This window comes from Toxorhynchites rutilus, chromosome 3 (assembly GCF_029784135.1).
Source record: "Toxorhynchites rutilus septentrionalis strain SRP chromosome 3, ASM2978413v1, whole genome shotgun sequence".
Taxonomy (NCBI): domain Eukaryota; kingdom Metazoa; phylum Arthropoda; class Insecta; order Diptera; family Culicidae; genus Toxorhynchites; species Toxorhynchites rutilus.
This window is the reverse complement of record NC_073746.1, coordinates 56,592,645-56,615,594: the sequence shown is the minus strand read 5'-3', so window position 1 is coordinate 56,615,594 and position 22,950 is coordinate 56,592,645. Positions and strand designations below refer to the sequence as shown.

The 22,950-nt window shown below is 40.0% G+C and overlaps 1 protein-coding gene and 1 pseudogene across 1 annotated transcript in view; one reads left to right on the top strand and one right to left on the bottom strand.

Annotated features, from left to right (window-relative positions):
* Positions 1 to 22,950, bottom strand: part of LOC129775115 (uncharacterized) — a 109,155-nt gene that overhangs the window by 35,425 nt on the left and 50,780 nt on the right. The window lies entirely within an intron of this gene.
* LOC129780884 (U4 spliceosomal RNA) lies at positions 8,647 to 8,723 on the top strand (annotated as a pseudogene).

The window sequence follows — 22,950 nt, the reverse complement described above, 5'->3', positions numbered from 1 at the left end:
ACGAGCTCCCACCGATAATTTCAGGCGCTGCATACCCAGCGGATCCACAGAACGTCTCCGACATGATTCGGTGGTCCAACTCGTCTATACAGATTCGCGCAAATCCAAAATCGGATAGCTTCACGTTCATATTTTTCGTGATGAGAACGTTCTCGCACTTGATATCCCGATGGGCGATATTGATGTGGTGAAGATATCGAACAGCATCCACCATTTGGAAGAACCAGACTCTAGAATGTACTTCCGAAAGTGCACCATGCTTGCGGATATAGCTTAGCAAATCTCCCCTTTCGGCCAGTCGCATAAATATAAACACACGGGTGCCTCTCCTCATGATGCTGTGTGTTTGAATAATGTTGGGATGATTGATTCGTCCAAGGATTTGCAGCTCTCGGGGTAGAAACTTCACCAAAAACTCCACATCCTTTATTCTGCTTGCGTCCACAATTTTGCAAGCTAGTTCGAGAGGCTTCTGTCGGCCATTATCGCCGACGATCTCCGAACCGTTATATTTGGCGTGTAAAATCGTGGCGAACGTTCCTTTGGCCATGTGACGTCCAAAAATGTATCCTCTTGTCTTAAAAATATGGGCGTCAGAGATGTTTTGAGTTGCAGGATACTGGTGGGATGGCTGAGTGGTTTTATTTAGGAGTATCTTCCGATCATCTGAGTGTCTCTTCTCCTCGGGATAAATCGACATTCTTTCTGTTACAGTGAACGCAGCTGCTTCTATTAATTTGTTTTATTGTGATTTTTCGTTCCTTTGGATTTTTTTCTCAGTTACGGATTCTTCTTCCCGAAGATTTTAGGATTATGGCAAAAGTCGGTCAAATGCAAATTCGCAAGCTTTCTCAGAATAACAAAGGTTAACAAAAAAAAAACTCCTAACTTAACTATGGATTGTCAGTTGTAAGGCTCAATGATTGCTGAGATTCATAGGATTCGAACGAATATTGAAGCCTTTCACTTTGGCCCGAAAGCGTTTATCGCAATATCGCGCTCTAAAGTCGATGCAGTTCCCCAATAGCAATCGCAAACCATGTCCGGGCGCGTGTGTGAATTGTATAGGTGTATGCACACTGAACAAGCAGGTAAATTAATAGAATCGTGTTTTATAACTAATAGACCACCCCGTATGTTAATACGAGAAGTGGAAATGGGTTTATGGCTTCAAAACACAAGCGAAAACAAAAATTAATTAAATATCGAACATTTTACCCTGTGCAAAACTTTCACCTTGAGTTAATTAAAAGCATACACTCAAGCCTTCCAATGTTGCCACTCTTTTATGAATTAACGATGACGCGGTTGTTCATGAGTATCTAAAAAAACTGGGGATCTTGGAACAAAAAAAAACAAATTTTCTTGATTCCAGCGATGTGCAGGGATTTACCGCGCACAGCACGAGCTAGGTAAATTTCACACAGGGACGGCGGTAATTGGTCTCAATCGATGAGAAAATGTTTCCATGCATCCACTTTCGTGAGAATTACACGCGTACGCACATGCTATTAGGCCGAAGGCCACTCCACTCGTGAGTGGTTTGATACTTTGTACGTCAAACGATTGCGCGCCGCAATTGTTGTTGCACCCGCTGTTTGTCCATAGATGGCTTCAACAGTGTGTGCTGGTCGATTTCGACATATCCAAAACGTCATGAACCAAGCCCAAATAATGGTCATGTTGAAAGTGTTGATTTCCTTCCTCTATTTGAAAAGCATCAAGAGCCCCAAAAAGTTTGAGGAAATTCAGTCCTAAATGATTGACTAGTTCCGTCGCTTCAAAGACGGTGATTTCAATGTTGTTGTCCCTCCGCGTGCAAGAAGACCAGAAACTAAATCTGAGGCATTGATCGGGTTCCTTATTATTTGAAGCCTTGAGTTCCTTATTATTTCAACCCAAGAGACGTTTAGCGACTTCTGCGAACAACTCCTCCAGTGGCAAACAGGCAGGATTTTCTATTAATTTCTTCTGCTGCGAATGTTTACTCTGTTATTGGTGGGATCAGGTCGATATTTTCAGTTTTTCAGACAGAGTGGAACCAATTGGGGAACAGATCCAGTTCAATTTTCGCGAGAACTGTGAGAAAATGAGCACAACACGAGCAGAGGCACGAAAAAGTGATTATACAGCATGAAAACGTTCGTCCTCACGTTGTCATACTTTCAAACATCCTTGGAAACACTAAAATGGGAAGACCCGTCGCCATTTTCCCAGAATATTGCACCATTCGATTATTACTTGTTCCGTTAGATGGCACATGGTTTGGCTGAACAACAGTTCCGCTCATAAGAACAAATAAAAAATAATTTGATTCGTAAATAGGCTCGAAAGATGTGAAATGATTGAAACTAGCAATCGGCAGTATTTTGAATAATTCTTTTATAACCATTTCTTCGCAATAAAGAACAATTTTCATAAAAAAAAGTGATAACTTAGTTACCCATCTGATACTCTAAAGGGTGTGTCACATCAAATTGCATCACGGAAAAAACGCTGTTGAAATTTAATTTTTAGGAATTATATCTTCAGCTTTCGCTTATAATTAGATAAGAGTGTATAGATCACGTTGACCATGCTTCACTGTCAATTTTTCGTAAATTTGGAAAAATGTCGTCGAACGAAAAAGAGCGTCGTGAATTAATCCTGTGCACTCATTTCGAGAATCCGGAGTTGTCACATCGGGACATCGGTAAGATGCTGGGAATCGTCCAATCCACGGTCAGCAGAGTACTAAAACGATACTTCGAGAACCTAACCATCGACCGGAAGGTGAAGAACGGCAAAAATGGATGCTCCGTCAGTGAAAAAGATCACAAGCGCGTAGTTAAGCAGTTTAGACGTGATCCGAGAAGTTCGGTCCGGGATGTCGCCAATAAGCTGAATTTGTCAAGTTCATTCTTCCAGCGGACCAAGCAGCGGGAGGGCCTGCGTACATACAAGGTTCAGAAGGCTCCTAACCGCGACGAAAGGCAAAATATGGTGGGGAAGACGCGAGCCCGGAAGCTGTACACCGAAATGCTGACGAAGCCGCATTGCCTGGTAATGGACGACGAAACCTACGTCAAAGCGGACTTTCGTCAGCTGCCGGGCCTGTTGTTCTTCTCCGCAGAGGACAAATTCAGCGTTCCGGAGGAGATTCGCAAGCAGAAACTATCCAGGTTTGCCAAAAAGTACATGGTGTGGCAAGCGATCTGCTCTTGCGGAAAGCGGAGCGCCCCCTTCGTGATGACCGGCACGGTAAACGGGCAGGTTTACCTTAAGGAGTGCCTACAGAAGCGCTTACTACCACTATTGAAGCAGCACGAGGGCCCGACCATCTTCTGGCCGGATCTCGCTTCGTGCCACTATTCAAAGGCCGTGTTGGAGTGGTACGAAGCCAACGGGGTCACCTTCGTGCCAAAGGAAATGAACCCGTCCAACGCGCCGGAGCTTCGCCCAATAGAGAAATATTGGGCGATTATGAAGCAGGCCCTCCGGAAGAACCCAAAAGTTGTCAAATCGGAGGCGGACTTCAAGAGAAAATGGATTTCTGTTAAAATAAAACTACAACCTGACGTTGTACAGAACCTTATGGATGGGGTAAAGAGGAAGGTGCGAGCATACGGGCTTGGGCTCGAAGTATGAATAAAAAGAAAATGCCAAAAGTTGTTTAATAGTTTTTATTTTACTGTCTAAAATTTTCAAAAGGATCGGTCTACAGCGTTTTTTCCGTGGTGCAATTTGATGTGACCCACCCTTTATTTGAAACAACCCTTGAATATCAGTGCATAACAAAAAAACATATTGGGTCATTTTAAAAGCATCTGCGATTTTTTGTTAAATTTTTTAATGATTTTTCTTTTTATTGGAATCAATTTTAATCAAGTATATATTAGCCATTGTTATCAATAACCTTTCGCCATTTTCAAGGTATTTTCATAATACCATCCGTATAGAACATTAGTAGTTTATCGGCGAAATACTTATTCAAATAATTTTCGACAGTTCTTACGTTGGCCATTTTTTCCATCAATAGATTTTTTGGTTTCGCTGAAATTTAATGATGTTTATTCTTCATTAAAAATCACGTCCAGAAGATCTTCTTCTACTATCTGGAAATAGTACTGCTGAATAAAATATAAGATATTCGAAAATGGTTTATTTGACTGAAATTGTGTCTTCGGTAAAGTTTTAGGTAATAGTGGATCTGGAAAACAAAATTTTAAAAAAATATATCAAAAAGTGCATTTTCAAATTCTCGTTTCTGAGACAATAAAGCCAACAATATTGTGCTCAGCACACGACCGCATTATTGACATAGGCTTACGAAATTATTTTATTCAAATCGTTTTTTCATCACTACGGATATTATTTTAGGATGTTTTGAAATTTCAGGATTAGCTCTTTAATAGAATGTTTTTATGGCCCTGAAAAAGTCCTATGGCGTATGAGGTATTGTAGAATCAGCAGAAGATGGTTGCATGATTCATCCTTCCCCTCACGAGAACAATATATAATACACAAGTCGCAGTATGCAATACGAACTTTGTAATCTCTTTTGTATTAAACCGACTCTTTCTATCATTTAATCGTGTTTCACTTGAAGTTGCAAACAGAATCTAGTTGTTTGTTTATTATCGATGTTGATCGTATACCTTTGTTTACTTAGATGTTGATCGTGATGGCTCGCAGCCATCAAGGCCACTGAGACCCCCTGAACATGATCTGCAAATGACACGTGTTTTTATACCCTCATTCGTTGTGTATGTGAACCAGTGGAGCTAATACTGCAAATATTTGGCTTTCCCCCTTCTATATCGGTTTGTATCTGACGACTGATTTGTAGTGACATGAAAATTGTATCTTTTTTCTTTGTTTATTGCTAACGGAGATATTATAAAACATTCGATTTATTCGTTCCCGAAAATATATAGTGCCTCATCGATGCATAACTTGTTCCTTATTGACAGGACATAGGCAGGCAAGCACAAAAACGTGCAGAACTCATATGTGAGAAAATAGGAATGCTTCCAATCTTCGACAATTCAAACCATTTACGAATTCGGAAATGTTCTATAAAAATACGATAATCCATTCTCAAGGTTCAAAACCTTTTTGTTATTTTTTCATGATTTCAACCCATTTTTCATTCAAGCAATTAAGAAATATACTCTCGTTCACATTCATTTTTTTTTCATGCAATTGCGAAATCGAGAGCACACCTTTATAACATAGTCCTCTGGCATTGAAACTCACGTCTTGGAGACGGAAGCTTCCAAAGAATCAACACTTGGGTGTGAGGATCCACAGATCTTCGATTCAACACAGGCTCATTCCAAATAATCGAGAGGGTTCAAAGCTGGCCTGCTTGGAAGCCAAAATGAGAAGTTTCTTCTCAGTCAGGTTCGGGTTCGTTATGTGGTATCTGAATAAAATGTACATACCAAATCATACAGAATTTCCAGTACGTAAATCATTAAAATCCATTCGCATCAAAAATAGTTGTTGACTATAAAAATAAAAAGCTAGGCATCCTCACTGAAAACGGCAGTCCTATGTCAAAATTACAGTGCATATTTTCATTCAGATACCCAATTTAATACTGTAGAACCATGCGTATCAAACGTATTGTCTTACGACAGTAGCCCAAAGGCTGTTACCTTCTAATAACATTGTGATTGATCTAAATCAGCAACTGAGAAAAACGCAGTCAAAGTGTTCTACCATATTTGTCTACCAGAAGCTTTAACAATTTCTGTTTAGCAATACATCGGGTCCTTTTAAGCTATTGTTTAATGGAATGTGAAAAGTTCCCCTCACTTGAAACAATGAAGCTTGACTATAATTTATGGTGGGATAGTTATGCCTAGAATATCAACATGGGACAATTGAGCTTGATGTAGTTATTTAAAAAGCTTGGTAAAAATTTTGCAAAAGTACCATGGGACAACTATGCGTAGAACGGCAGAGCTGCACAGTGAGAATTTCATGCGACATATACAGCTACCACAGTGTACATGCATGTGTTGATAGCACGCATTTTAATTCTTCGACCTCATTTAGAGATAACAGTAGATCTCAACATTTCATGCAATTTAAAGGCATTTTACATCAAAATTTGCATGTACTCCTTCTTGTGTGATGTTTCTCTGATGGCTTTGCGCCGCTAGTGAATAAAGTCCAATTGGGCTGAAATTTTGCATATGGTATTTTTCGTAAAAATCATCATTTTGCAATGAGTTCCGTTCGAAAATTCGCATGTTACTTTTTTCTTATACATTCATTGGCACCCCACTATCTATGCATTTTGCGTTGTTCATTCCGTCAAAATGAAATGCAACGTTCACAGTTAGTACCAGCACTACTACAAGCGCGTCTGAAAGAAAGCAACCTAAAAATGGAGCAAAAACCTACAAAACCAAGTAGAGGAGATATGTCTAAAACGCGCCTGCCGGGCAATTTGACCCGCCTGATTTTCTCGTAAACCAGCAAGAATAGAAATGCAATGGTTATAGGCATTCGTGCTAGTCAATGATAGAATCCTACCATGCAAGTAATACCTTTGTAACATGCTTTAAAAAATAAGAAAAATAATATTCATGGAAGCGATTTTCGATGAATATTATTTTCTTATTTGCGATTTCTATACGGTTTTTGTTGCTGCAACCTATTCAGAGGCGATAACTGTGAGTCATATTTATTGAGTCGAGTTCCCAGTGGCTATCTCAGATGAAGAAAACGGTAAGAAAGGATTCATTTCCTTCTCAATTTGATATTTTCCGCATCAGCTTACCATCGGGCAGTACGGCATACCCTCGATCGCGGCAATTTGCTCGCTTTCGGCCGGATAATATTCTCACGAGAGAAATAGCTTGTATGTGAGGGATGCCAGATGATTTTGACGTAGGACTACGTCTTTCATTTCTATACCGGGGTGTAAAATCAAAGTTTCTAAAATGAAAGCGTTACGCCGGAGACCGAGATTTTGAGCGTTAATAGCTCCTAAATAGCTGAACGAAATGGTATGATAAACACTTCATTTGAAATAAAAAATATCTACGCGTTATATATGTGTTACTTTTTCATCCAAAAACTTGTTTCAATAGTCTTAAAATTGCTTTCAAAAAAGGCTTTTGGAATCAACAATCGGTATATAAGCGAGCGCTGCTCGGAATTCCACTCAGTTATAATTGAACAGCGATTGAAGTACCATCGCAGGAATGAATGGATGTTTCCCTAAAACAGACTTCTAAACCATGGAGCCTGGGGAAATCAGCATTACAAAATGGATACAAGCAGCGGGTACTTTTGTACTCGTTTGCGCTTTTGCAAGTCGGAATATTTCCCTAATGGCGGGTTTACATTAGGGAGATCTATAGCTATAGATGGATTTATTCACGTGAAAATAGGTGTAAACGGGTGAGAATAAATATGATACACTTATTCGAGGTATATATAACTTGAATAAATTCAGCATATGTAAACGCTTGTGAATTTCTCACTGGTGAGAAATCACTAAAGTTAGATGCAGTTCTACTTCAGGTGAATAAATTCACCGAAGATATGAATATATTCATTATAGAAGTTCACGCTAGTGTAAACGGTTGATGCGATTTCTATAAATCTCATCATATTTCTTCACATGAATATATCCCTAGTCTAAACCCACCCTAACACAGACTACAAAACCATGGAGTCTGGGGAAACTGGCAGTGCAAAATAGATGCAAACAGCGAGTACATTTGTACTCGTTTGCGCTTTTGCAAATCGGAATGTTCTCCTAACACAGACTTCAAAACCATGGAGCCAGGGGAAATCGGCATTGCAAAATAGATACAAGCAACGGGTACTTTTTTACTCGTTTGCGTTTCTGCAAATCGGAATGTTTCCCTAACACAGACTTCAAAACCATGGAGCCTGGGGAAATCGGCGTGGCAAAATAGATGCAAGCAGCGGATGCTTTTGTACTCGTTTGAGCTTTTGCAAATCGAAATATTCTCCTAACACAGGCTTCAAAACCATTGCAAAATAGATACAAGCAGCGGGTACTTTTTTACTCGTTTGCATTCCTGCAAATCGGAATGTTTCCCTAACACAGACTTTAAAACAAAGGAGGCTGGAGAAATCGGCATTGCAAAACAGATGCAAGCTGCTGGTACTTTTGTACTCGTTTGTGTTTCTGCAAATCGGAATGTTTCCCTAACACCAACTTCAAAATCATAGAGCCTGGGCAAATTGGCATTGCAAATAAGATGCAAGCTGCAAGTACTGTTGTACTCGCTTGCGTTTTTCCTAACCGGAATGTGTTTTCCCAACACAGATTCCGAAACCAATAAGTTGGGAAAATCGGCATTCCAGATCTCGGCAGTGGTTTTTCTACCCCCATGCATTTTTACACTCCGGAATGCGTTTTGCTAACACGGTCTACAAAAGCGGGTACAAATGCAACGCTTTGGCTCGGTTATTCAAGACTGCTTCCCCCTCTATGTCGCCAGCTCACTGAACTTCTACGCATACCGTTTGATAATTAGGCAAAATGTTGATAACTATTTGCTGCGATAACCACTACCATAATGCATGAATTGACCTAAATTGGAATTTGTTTGCAATTGAATTCGTGAATTGTTTCATTCATTCACTAGTTTAATCAATAATTTAATCAACAGCTTTGCGCAGAGGCGATATCGTACCTAATGAGGAACATTCGAAGTGCGATTATTGCTAATTGAAAAAACACAAATGATTACTAAGCTAACGGCAGTCCTACGTCAACCTTGCGGTTATATCATAGGTATAACCCATCCATAGTTTTTTTTTTTGAAATATAGCTGCATGACACGAATAAATGTCTTGAAATGTAATCATAATGAACAAAAATGAGCAAATCATCACGATATGTCTATATAATGTTCGATAAATCACATAAACAATTGTTTTCACATAGTTTGAAATGACCTCAGTATGTTTTCACAAAATTAAATGTCTTCAAAACGAAAACATATCTTCACATCTGGCATCTATATTATGTGCTCAGAGAATGTAGGAAAAAAAGAGCGCGGTCTGGAGAATTATTGCACGAACACTGGGAGCCATACAAGCTGTTTCTCTGAGCTTTATAGTCTCTGAGAGAAACAGCTTATGAGCATATTAAACTTCTGCTGGGCTATTTAACACCGTATGATTGGAAAATATAAATTTTGGATGCCTTACAAAATAAAATTCGTAACACTTTTGTTATTCAGTATGTAAAATACAGAACGACTACAGATGACTGACGGTTAACTAATCTACGTACTGACGTAGTTGTTACCTTAATTTTTAAGAGCTTGGTCAAGATGAATCCATTCTCGCTTAGAGGGTGCGTTTTACACACTTCTCCAATAAATGCGGAGGACATGGAGTAAAGCACGAACCTTAAAAGGCAGGCAGGCGATTCCGGGGAACCGTGGAAGCAAAACAAAACTTGATAAAAAACAGAGAGTTTGAGCATAAAGCCGTGAGTATGAGCGAAAGAAAGAGAGCGAAACATACATGCCATGGGAGAATTGGATCTCCATCATACCCCTCGGGGTCCTGGAATCGTAGCGGCGAATACCAATTGGATGTGGTGGCAAGAAGATTTCAAAGGCTCCGAGAGCATCAGCTCCAATATCAGCTCTTTTTAACCACATTTACAACCATTGTCGAGAGAAAGAGGGGAAACATGCTACAAAAGAAGGATTCGTTTGCAGTTGTGGACTCGCTGTTTTTGCCGGCCCAACGATCGGAGCGATGCGGAACTAAAGGACACCGATGGCTTTGCGTTTTTGCCGGTATGTGGAAAACACAGTGCACGAGAATAACGTTGATAGAAAAACTAGGTTGAAAACATTAGGACAGTTAAAGTTTCGGAACGATGCTGCTGCGGAGACTCATTGTGTTGAGTGTTATGTTTTACTAACTCGAGACGCTCATGAACTGCTATTGGCAATCAATTCCTGGATATTAAGTGAGTGGTACGAACCTATCACTGATAGACATCCCTAATATGCACGATGCCAAATTCATCCAGCTTTGTGAAAATTCCTAAACTAACTAGCTGTGAACATGTGTCATGGGATGTGGGAGGCGGCAGTTGGTGGTAGGTTAATCTTCAAACGAATGGAACTGGGATACGAAAGGATTAATAAAAGCGCACCGAAAAGGAAGACGAGACGAAGAAACTCTTTGCCAGCGTATCGTAAAATCTGGAAACTGGAAACTTTGGCGGTCGAATCGGTTGCTCGGTTGACAATGTTTGACCATGTTGTGTGTTGCTACTGTTCTTGCCGCCAGTTTCTTGCTGCTCCCGAAGCGATGGTGTTATGGTTGGTCATAAATTATTTTCATTTCTTCATGTTTTATCGGATATGTTCGCCTCCTGGATGGACGGTGATCAGCTCAGGGGATGTTGAGATTAAGCACCGAGCTTCCATTCTCTTCTGCAAATTGAACAGCACGGATAAAAAACTAACAAGAGTTTTATGAGAGAATATCCCTGAAGTTGAACGAGAAATACTTTGACAGCAGTTTACAGTTTAATGGCTGCTAGTCGTTGAGAACGTCATGGGGGAATAAAATGACCAGCTCAATCAATATTTCTGAACATTCAGAATTTGAGGCACATGGTGAATTCAAAATGAATGAATCCTAGTCAAAAGTGCTGTATCATAGAAATGCATCTGCAATTATAAAAAGTGGTTTAGGATTTAAAAAACCCTGCCGTCGTGTCTTTGTCAGAAAATTGATGATAAATACACCAACGAACCAGTCACTGAAAAAGTCGATGCATACAAGCTGTCAATAAATAGCCAATCCATTAAAAATTAAAAAAAAAATCGAAAGAAGTTCTGAAATTGTGGAAAGCGCTAATTTAGCGTAGATTTGTTTTATTACAAAACTCGGTTATCAACTCATCAAGCTGTAAAAATTATTTTTATACCAAAAGCCATTGGTGTAATTTCGATTATTGGCCTTACAGAAACCCCAATTTTCAAGAATTATTTTTTCCGTTCTTCCGTTTTCCGGAAAATGAAAAAAATCAAAAAAGCGCCAAACAAAAACATTGGCCAAAACCTACATTTTTGATCCTGTAGGAGGTTCAATCCAATGGATATTTTCCTATATCACAATGTGTAATCTTTAATCAAAGTAATGTTGTAGAAAAGTTTACATATTTTGAAATTTTGTAAGGTTTTGTTTTTCGTTAGATTATGTGAGGTTATGTTCTTTCCGTACATAGTTGCTTTAAACCGATTTTATGCCTAATAAAGTGATACCAACTTGAATGAAATTGATAGTACTTGTTAGCTGATGGACTGAGCTATCATTTGATACCAAAACCTTACCATATGGTTGCTTTCCAAAGCCATGAAAAACTATCGAAGTTGCTGTTCGATTTTTCGAACGTTTGGCATAAAACAGGTTGATATTCTTTGGGGGATCCTGATTGAATGAACAATTCTCTGCTACTAATCTGCCCAGATATGCATGGTCGACGTAAGTGTCAACAGTGTTTTTCTATTGAACTTGTGACCTTTAATATTTATTAAATAGAGATAGATTATTCTATATAAATCGTGCACAGTCATAGTTATTCAACTAAGAACAAAAAAAGAGTTTTCCCTTCACTGAAAGGTGTTGATGGCTACGTCATATTGGGTTGGGGAAAAAGGAATGTCGTATATTGTCAATATATGGCAACACTTAAAAATATCTTGTGTTGAACTTATCGCATCGGGTCATACTATACGGCTATTTAAAGACGACAATCTGTGCTACAAGTGTCGTCGTGGAAACCGATAAAATCGTTGTAATCATCCAAGTAGACCGGCATGTGAGCACTCGCTCGATTGGCCAGGAACTGGGTATAGACCATGAATCCGTTTGGAACCATTTGCAGAAGATTGTATTCCAAAAAAAGCTGGATGAATGGGTGCCACACGAGTTGACGCAAAATATCTTTTAGACCGAATCAACGCCTGCGATGCACTGCTGAAACGGAACGGACTCGACCCATTTTTGAAGATGGTGACTGATGATGAAAAGTTGATCACGTACGGCAACCTAAAGCGAAAAAAGTCGTGGTCGAAGTACGGTGAGCCGGCCCAAACCATCGCCAAGCCCGGATTGACGGCCAGGAAGGTTTTGCTGTGTGTTTAGTGGGATTGGAAGGGAATCATCCACTATGAGCTGCTCAACTATGGCCAGACCCTCAACTCGGTTCTCTACTGTGAGCAGCTTGACCGTTTGAAGCAGGTGATTGACCAGAAGCGGCCAGAAATGATCAATAGGAATGGTGTTGTTTTCCACCAGGACAACGCTCGGCCTCACACATCTTTGATGACCCGCCAGAAGCTACGGGAGCTCGGATGGGATATCCTATTGCACCCACCGTATAGTACGGACCTGGCTCCAAGTGATTATCATCTCTTCCGGTCCATGCAAAACGCTCTTGGTGATACTAAGTTGGCCTCAAAAGAAGCTTGCGAAAACTGGCTGTCTGAGTTTTTTGCAAATAAGGAGGAGGGGTTTTATAAGAGGGGATAAAGAAGTTGCCTTCTAAATAACAACAAGTTTGCGAACAAAACGGCGCATATTTGACTTAAATTGGATAATTTTAGGTATGTTAAATAAAGCGTCAAATTTCGATCATAAATACGACATTTCTTTTTCCCCAACCCTATATTTGGGCAGTAATATAATTGGCTCGCTCGCGTCTATCTTATAGATCTTTATGTGAGTTACTTTCAACATAAAGAATTTCAGTGAAGATGTTAGGACGACTTCTATGAGTCTCGATTAATCCAATTTTTTTGCAGAGTTATGACACTTCACCTGCCCGGGCTTCTTAATATCAAAGGGGGACTAGCCTTTGCGAAATACACGTATCTGCATGTTCGTACTCTTCAGTTCTGAACAAGCATTTGTCGGACAATCGCGTAGGAACTGAGGATGATCGATTTTTGGATGCCGGACAATTTATTATCCATGTTCACCACCTTCAACGCCTACAGAAGCGTTGCCAAAGCGGCCCACGTTGTTCTGGCGCTCGGTGTGGACTGCGTCGGCAAAACGGGACAGCTCACCATAATGTGCTCTATATTATTCCGGGTTGATGACACATCCGGCAAATGTCAACAATGTCTTAATGCATTACCTTCTGCTTCCGAGCAGCGATCTTCTCCTCCTCTGTCTGCATATCAAGGTCTTCTAGGTCAGTTTTGCTCCATTTGACTACTCCAAAACTGAAGATATGCCGGAATTTAATTTACTTATAAGAATCGCCATGTCAACTCCCCATCGTAGACCTCGTATCTTTCGGATTCGATAAGTTGTCCTTTCAGCAGATGGACAAAACGGCACTTGTCGAGGCCGAACTCCATGCAAATATACCTGCTTATATCTTCGACAACCCGGATAGCTACACCTAGACCTTGAGATCGTGCATGTGCCTTATTTTATAGCCTTCTTCTTGAATGGCGTTCACGTTCCCTGTGGAACTTTTGCCGTCTCAACGTATGCATTAAATAGCGTCATTTAGTAATTCTTAGTTGAGATTTCTTTAGCCAAATAACACGCCTTGAATGTATTCCGAGGGGCAAACTCTAGAATACGCGTGACCACAGTACAAGTCGAAGGAAATTTCTTTGACGAAAAATCCCCCGGCCAGAACGGGAATCGAATCCGAACACCCGGCATGATAATGTGAGACGCTAACCACTCCGTCACGGGTGCATTTTATAGCCATAGCCATCTTGAACGTTCACTGAAGAGGATCAGTGCCAAACCAGACCAAAGCGGACTGAAAGAATCGCCTTGAAATATCTCCAACTTTGTCTGCAGTTTTCTAGAATGCAACACATTCTCCCTATCACGGAGGTCCAGAGACGTGCTCTACTGTTTTAACGCATGCTGCAGGAAACCCACGACGGCAGGAGCAATTCTATAGAGCTCCCGGACGAGGAAAGAATAAAGTATGGAGTCTTATTGTCGGTATTTGTTCATGCTAAGGTTCCGCTTGTTGTCAACCGGTAATCCGACTATGGCTGCGTCGACGATGGTCTGGTCGTTGCAGCCATATATTTTCTTCTTGCATCCTTTCTGCTCTTCTGCGAGGATGTCGTATTGTTCACAGTGAGAAAAAATTTTGGCAGTTGTGATGATGCTTAGCCGTTTGTATGGATTGGTCTGTACTTTGATAGGTTTCGAGACGAGGAAGATGACATCACTGATGGGTGAAACCAGGAAGGTTGTGGGGTCACGTAGACCCTTGTTGAAGCACTCAGCTATCTTTTGATATAAAGGGTGTGTCACATCAAATTGCATCACGGAAAAAACGCTGTAGAAATTCGCCCAGTAGACCGATCCTTTTGAAAATTTTAGACAGTAAAATAAAAACTATTAAACAACTTTTGGCATTTTCTTTTTATTCATACTTCGAGCCCAAGCCCGTATGCTCGCACCTTCCTCTTTACCCCGTCCATAAGGTTCTGTACAACGTCAGGTTGTAGTTTTTCTTGAACAGAAATCCATTTTCTCTTGAAGTCCGCCTCCGATTTGACAACTTTTGGGTTCTTCCGGAGTGCCTGCTTCATAATCGCCCAATATTTCTCTATTGGGCGAAGCTCCGGCGCGTTGGGCGGGTTCTTCCTCGTCTCGAAGGGGGCGCTCCGCTTTCCGCAAGAGCAGATCGCTTGCCACACCATGTACTTTTTGGCAAACTTGGATAGTTTCTGCTTGCGAATCTCCTCCAGAACGCTGAATTTTTCCTCTGCAGAGAAGAACAACAGGCCCGGCAGCTGACGAAAGTCCGCTTTGACGTAGGTTTCGTCGTCCATTACCAGGCAATGCGGCTTCGTCAGCATTTCGGTGTACAGCTTCCGGGCTCGCGTCTTCCCCACCATATTTTGCCTTTCGTCGCGGTTAGGAGCCTTCTGAACCTTGTATGTACGCAGGCCCTCCCGCTGCTTGGTCCGCTGGAAGAATGAACTTGACAAATTCAGCTTATTGGCGACATCCCGGACCGAACTTCTCGGATCACGTCTAAACTGCTTAACTACGCGCTTGTGATCTTTTTCACTGACGGAGCATCCATTTTTGCCTTTCTTCACCTTCCGGTCGATGGTTAGGTTCTCGAAGTATCGTTTTAGTACTCTGCTGACCGTGGATTGGACGATTCCCAGCATTTTACCGATGTCCCGATGTGACAACTCCGGATTCTCGAAATGAGTGCACAGGATTAATTCACGACGCTCTTTTTCGTTCGACGACATTTTTCCAAATTTACGAAAAATTGACAGTGAAGCATGGCCAACGTGATCTATACACTCTTATCTAATTATAAGCGAAAGCTGAAGATATAATTCCTAAAAATTAAATTTCTACAGCGTTTTTTCCGTGATGCAATTTGATGTGACACACCCTTTACTACTGATTTGCAAGAAGTTCTGAACACCATCGGGGCCCGGTGCTGCCTAGATCCTCATGTAGCGCGAGGCTTTGCGGCCTTTGTTCTCTTCGACGATAATAGCTGGCATCTCCTATTTCATCACAACTCTTCTATTCCTGTCTCAAACACATTTGCCCGTCGTGATTTTGCACTGAAGTCTTCCAAATACCGGCCTAGAAGTTCGTCACATCGTTTATATGTGACAAATCTTCGCTGTAGTTGAGTTTCTCGTAGCTTATGTGGTCGTGAAACGATATCTCTGAACATCCGATCTAGTTCTTTGTGCTTTGCAAAGTCAGAGTAACGTTTTAGCCGTCTTGATAGGACGCTCAATTGCTGTACTGGTGTGTTAAGTTGGGCGAAGCTCAGTAGGCCGCACGATCACGTCATTGTAAACCAGATTGCGTAATAGTTGTTGATCTTGTAATGTGGTATTCACTGGTGCTAATGATATGCGAGCCCCATTCGTACCAGTCCAGTCGTACGGAACTTCGTCTCGACACATCGCTTGCTCTATTGCTCCTGGAGCTTAGCCCTCTCTGTACCTACTGATTGATCTCATCGATCTCCCTTGAGGACTCTCACTTGAGGAGAGTATATTGTTGCATAAAATCGCTCTACGCCTCGTGTTCATCGTGTTTTAATCAAGTCTCCGACGAACTCGTGAACATTGGAGGGCAATCGTTTTTTTTGTGATTCTGAGACAAACCAGCCTAGGAGAACTGAAGTCTAAAAATCAATAACAAAAAAAAAGTTTTTTTTTGTAGTTGAGTTATTTCATTTGAACTCGAAGGTCGATTTTTTTTGTACAAATTTTGCATTCTTCATGACCAAAAAGGACAATTTGCATCATCGATTTTCCATTTGACTCTAGCGTTACTTTAGAGAAGGGCCTGAACAAAAATTGCTTGGAAATTTTCAATAAAATATAACTCAGAAACGGTTTGGTGTCTTTCGCAATGTCCTAGGTTATTATTGAATCATTATGAAAAAATGTGAACTTATAATATTTTTATCCACCATTTCTTCCATATTGATCCACTTTGCAATAAGTAATATTTGTTATGCGCTGTAACACCCAAAACTATTATTTTTTATATTTTATACTCAACCTTATACCATAATTACCACATCACTTAATTAATTCAAGCATTGCAATTATTGCAACTATCTACTCTTTTAAGAAAATTTACTTACAGGGTCAAACGATTCGAAAAACATTCGAAAACGACCAAAAGTTGAGGATTGTCAGTTAATTTTATTTTAAAATCACTGTATCTCAGAAACGGTAGCATTTAGCAAAATTTTGCCGCACACCTTTTTGACTAAAAATTATGCGTACTTTCATAAAATCGTGTCTAAAAACAATTATGAGAAACAATACAAAAATAAAAATTATGAACAAAAATAGTCATTAGCGGTTGAATAGCTGTATTCGTGTGTTTATTTGTTTTGAAGCATTAGAATTTCTTTAAATAAAAATACAAATTCTACGTCTGCTAACTTTATTTTTTGTCGTTTCTATCTCACGAACACTTTGAATGTTTAAATGTTTGAAACGAAGTCATTCACGATTTAAATGTCATTCACATTCGGTAGACGTTAAATTTGTGTTTTAGTTATATATTCGCAGTAATAGTCCATAAAACTTCACTCTTCAGCTCTCCTAATTTCTTTAATTCTAAACTCTTTCTTCCATGTGGATTCCTCGACTATGTAATTGCTGATCTTTTGATTTATTTATTTGTTCATTTTTGTCAAACAAATGTAGACTTCATACTTATATATTAATGTCACAATATTTTTTTAGGTTCAATATTATTCCTACGGTACATGTTTATTTATTTTTTTCAAAGTTAACCGATGGTCCGAAAAATTATTTTTTCCCTTTTTTTACGAAAAATATTTTTTTCCAAAATTCATAACTTTTTAAATGTTGGACCAATTTAGATAATCGACATATCAAAATGGACCCAAAGAGCTGTTCCTTTTTGAAAAAAATATTACACTGGCGAAAGAATTGGATACTAGTCGCATAGATCTAGTCTATTTGCATAATAATATTAACCCTTCCACTACGACAATGTGCTCCGTCGGAGTGCTATCGCTGAACGCTGCACTGCGTTGAATAGTATGCATATCGCGCTGGTGTGATCGATGTGCAGTATCACCCTGATGTCGTCTACAGACGATGCTCGTACACACAGGTCGTCGCGCGGATATTGCCTATAGACGACGCTCGTAGCGAAAGGGTTGAACGAAGATTGAAAACAAGGTAATTTCGAAAAATCATGACTCAATAACTAAGAGATCTCTGATTTTCGGATATGTTATGTGAGAAAAACCTCAGCTTTCAAGAAATTTAGAAAATATAGCGCCCTCTATCTTTGACAACGTAAACTATAATAAAACAAATACAATCAATAATTACAAAAATAAAATCCAATTTTTTCGCAAGTGTGATATTTTTCCAAAGAAGACTAGCTTGGCTTAAATTTGATGTGTCGCTCACCTAAATCGGTCCAGTAGTTCAAAAGTTATGATTCTTTTTGAAAACTCATTTTTGGAACGAAGACAAAATTGATTTTGAAAATCTTGAATCTTGAAAAATCATAGCTTCAATACGACAAAAATCACCTCGCTGATTCTTGGATATATTAGGCTGTCAAAAAAGTCCTGCGGTATTTTTTTTGAATTTTCATTTGTTCATAAAATTAGTTACAATCATCTGTTTTAAGTCAAATATGCGCCGTTTTGTTCAATGACTTGTTCCCAACGAGATGCCAACTTCATAATACCCCTGTTATAGAAGCTCGCTTCCTTATTGGCAAAAAACTCGGATAGCCAATTTTCACAGGCCTCTTTTGTGGCTAACTTCTGACTACCTAGCTCGTTCGCCATGGACAAAAACAGATGGTAGTCACTTGGTGCAAGGTCCGGACTATACGGCGGATGCAAAAGAACCTCCCATCCGAGCTCCCGGAGCTTCTGGCGCGTCACCAAAGAAGTGTGTGGCCTGGCGTTGTCCTGATGGAAGACAATGCGGTCTCTGTTTATCAAAGATGGCCTCTTCTTCATGAGTGCTACCTTCAAGCGGTCCAGTTGTTGGCAGTACAGGTCCGAATTGAGCGTTTGGCCATAGGGAAGCAGCTCATAATAGACTATTCCTTGACAATCCCACCAAACACACAGCAGAACCTTCCTGGCCGTTAATGAGGGCTTGGCCACCGTCTGAGCCGCTTCAGCGGGCTTCGACCACGACCGTTTGCGCTTCACGTTGCCGTAAGTGACCCACTTTTCATCGCCAGTCACCATATGCTTCAGAAACGGGTCGATTTTGTTGCGATTCAGCAGCGATTCACATGCGTCGATACGGTCAAAGATGTTTTTATGCGTCAACGTGTGTGGCACCCATTCATCGAGCTTCTTTGTGAATCCAAGCTTCTTCAAATGGTTAATAACGGTTTGATGACTTATCCCCAGCTCTTGGCCGATGCTACGGCTGCTACTATGCCGGTCTTTCTCGGCTAATTCAGCGATTTTGTCGCAATTTTCGACGACATGCCTTCCGGAGCGTGGCGCATCTTCGACGACCTCTACACCAGAACGAAAACGTTGAAACCATCGTTGTGCGGTGGAAATGGAAACCGTATCGGGTCCATAAACTGCACAAATTTTATTGGCAGCTTGAGATGCATTTTTGCCTTTGTCATAGTAGTACTGTAAAATATGTCGGATTTTCTCTTTATTTTGCTCCATATTTTCGACACTATCAGCCCTATTCTGTATTCCGACGGATTTCCATTTCGTTCGAAACCGTTATTTCGTTCGAGTTTTAATTTCGCATTCCCTATTTCGAACGTTTCGCCCATCCAATGTTCCAAGAGAAACAAATCGAACGAAATGCACAAACAACTCGAACGGAATACAGAATGGAGTTTTATCAAACCGTTCGAAATATTTCGAATCGATCGAAATACAGAATAGGGGTGTATAACTCACGAACGACTTAACCAAACAAAACACTGTCAAGGACTATATTATAGCGCGCAAATACCTTTCCAACAAGCTATAGTATGACTCGATACAATGAATACAACTAGAACTACGCGCTTACAACGACACCTCGCGGAAATACCGCAGGACTTTTTTGACAGCCTAATATTATGCAACAAATACAATTCCAAAAGCAGCTTTCAGAAACTTTCAAACAGAAATATAAAAATATGGCACCCTCTAGTTCAAATGCAAATGCGATCAAGAATTACGAAAACTAAATTCGTATTTTTTGCAAGCATAATATTTTTCTAAAGAAGACTAACCTATTGGCTTTAATTTGATATGTCGATTATCTAAATCGATTCCGCAGTTTAAAAGTTTTGAATTTTCAAAAAAAAATAATTTTTGAAAAAAAATGGAAAAAAATTTTTTGGACCACCCTAAAATGAAAATGGGCACCCTAAAAAATAAAATGAAAACTACGGATCCAAAACTTTGCTAAAATTTGTTCCATTCCAAATTTCTGCAATTTGGAGAGTAAAAATGCATGTCGATGCGGTCAAAAGCTTTACTGAAGTCAGTGTAAAGATTTTCCATTGCATCCAAATGAAAGTCACAAATCCTTTTCTTTAATCTGTTGGTAGTTGCGGTAGTCGGATATTCCGGTAAAAATGAAAAGTAGTTCGCGATTTTATTCGGCAAATATGGTATACACTTCCTGAAAGAAATTCGTAAAGAGATTGCAAATTTCGTCCGAAGAACTCCCCACAGCTTCATCGAGATGCATCTGCGATGGGAAGTTATAGCTTTTGACTTTACGTAATTTAAGAATTTCTTTGGGCATGGTTTGAGTTCAGTTTCGACCTTTCTATACTCTTCGTGCACCTTTGATGGCAAATTTTTTTTTGGGAAACATTCTGATATTCCAGCAAATATTGACGACTTTTGTCTATTTTGTATTTTTTATGTGCTGTTTTTGTTTTCTATTCTCATTTTTTTTAAATTTCGCTTTGAACTAAATTGGCCATTTGCTGGTTGAATTTCTTCGTCTTCTTTTGGTCGGCACAAATTCGGTAATGTACTCTAGAGATGATAACGTTTGATTGGAGTTACTCATAGTTAGATTACTTCGTTCACTATCGTCCCAGCAAAATGCAAAAATATTTTTTTTCGATTTTCCTTTTGGAGTTGTTGTTTGCAGGTAAAAAACGACATGGAATGTTTCTTGTCCTGGCAGTTTTCTTGTTTTGGAATTATGTTCATGACCTTGAGACGTCTAGAAATGATTTGTGGAGTCTGCTAGGGACTTGTGTAGTTTGAACGCTCTATAAAAGAATAAAATCAATCAATTCGTTTTGTGACTTCCAAGGTTTTAGAGCTTGATGGTCTCTTTCTTTTAAGTTTGGCAGAAATCCCTCAAATCCGCGTCCTTCAATTTTACTCGCCTCCCTTCTCGTTCCTTGTCACTGTTGTTAACATCGTCACTTTTAAAAACCGGAACCAGTACACACAGGTTTCACATGACAATCGATGTACATCAGCTATAATTTTCTTCAGATAAGAATAAAAATCAACGCTTTCCGCTAATCTGATTATAGAATAGTAAAACCGCAAAGTAGTGATTTCCATGTGTTTACGCGTTCCATATTTTATGGACAGACTGCTGCTATAAATTCTTGCTCATCTAGCTCTAGCATCTAGCTTTAGCATCTAGCTCTATTCGTTTACCACAATACGCGCATCAGCCGATCTGTTACTGCTCTTCCGGTTCATTGCCACTTAAATCTCGATCACAGCAGCCTATATAAAGCTTGAGCAGATAGCAGCAGGTCTCTTATTTCTCAATAAAGTGTCGACAAGTAACACCGGTCATTCGTTCGCATTCTAAATAAATTTGTCGGCGTCAAGAACAATTTTCCGTATTATCGTGAACATTAAAAGTGGTCCTTCGAACCGGATACTTCGAACTCTGGCGGAAAATTGTTCTTGCGCATTCGCGATTCGGTGTCAAAGTGATAGGAAAATTAGTGATATTCTGACGGGAAATAATTCTCGTGCCCAAAAACGGGCAAAAGTGATTGAACTCTGTGAAACGTTGTGCAAAGAAATTTTGTGACATTAACTGGACAACGGCCAATAGCCAATATTCTGAACAGAATAAAGAAGACAAAAGTGATCCAAAATCCGTGTGATAAAAAAAATCTGTTAAGTGGCGCCAAGTCGCATTTCTCAAGTGGTATTGCTGATTGCTATTGTCCGATGGATGCTGTATTGTTCGAGAGATCCATTGTACCTGGTGGCGTTATCTGGTTTGAGTAGCGTGGCTTGGGCATACCGAGTGGCGTGGCTTGGATTAGTCATCGAAGATTGTAAGTACAATTTGCATGCTGCATGTGAGCTGAGCTTCTAGAAAGGCCAAATCGAGCGTTATTCCTGAGTCGCAGATATTTTCGTATTTTTGCTTGATCGATTGAAAAAAAAAATATCGGAATTTTGATAAGCACGTGTGGATCGCGAGGTTCGATTAACTATTCTGCGGCTACCGTCGAGCACAATGGCTACGGAGCTTAAGAAGCTGGAAAAACGTGAACGTTTTCTGCGAGACTCGCTAAATAATTTGGAACATCTAGTGCAAACTTATCAAGAAGATAGAGATATTTATATGCTTGAAGGTTGGAGAGAACGTTTAGAAGGCATTTTTTCAGAATTTATGGATGCCAGATTGCAATTGGAATGCTCTGATGAGTTTCAAGCCAGGTTGAAAGAAAGTTTTGACGCTTCCGCTTTAGATCAAATGCAGCAAGTAGAAGGAGAAATTGATCCGATGTGCATTGAACATGTGAACCAGGATTCACGTGCAGAATTTGAGCTGATTTACTTGAGAATAAAGGGTTTTATCACTAACAAATTGCGATCGCATGGTACTAACCCCTCACCTGCAGTGCAATCGATTCCTGCTCATACTTCCACAGCTAGAGTAAAACTGCCTGAAATCAAATTGCCTCTATTCGACGGATCGATCAAGGAGTGGCCATCGTTTCGTGATACATTTCTGTCCCTGATCGACTCAAACCCCATGCTTAGTCAGGTAGATAAATTTTCCTATTTGGTAGCATCTCTTTGTAAAGATGCGAAGCGTGTGATTGATGTGATAGAGATAACAGCAGACAATTATTCGGTTGCATGGGATCTGCTCGATAGGCGATATGAGAATAAATACCTTCTCGTTAAGTCATACGTCGAAGCACTCTTTGCTATTGATGGTATGAAAAGGGAATGTGCGGAATCCCTTAATCGGTTAATCGACGATTTTGAGCGTAATTTGAAAATGCTGCAAAAGGCGGGGGAAAATCCTGAAAACTGGAGCACGATGCTAGTGTTCATGATGAGTTCGCGCCTCGATCAAACAACCTTGCGTCTTTGGGAGACCCACCGTAAATCGACAAATGTTCCAACCTACACTGAACTTGTTGAATTCCTTCGCTCACACGGACTCGTCT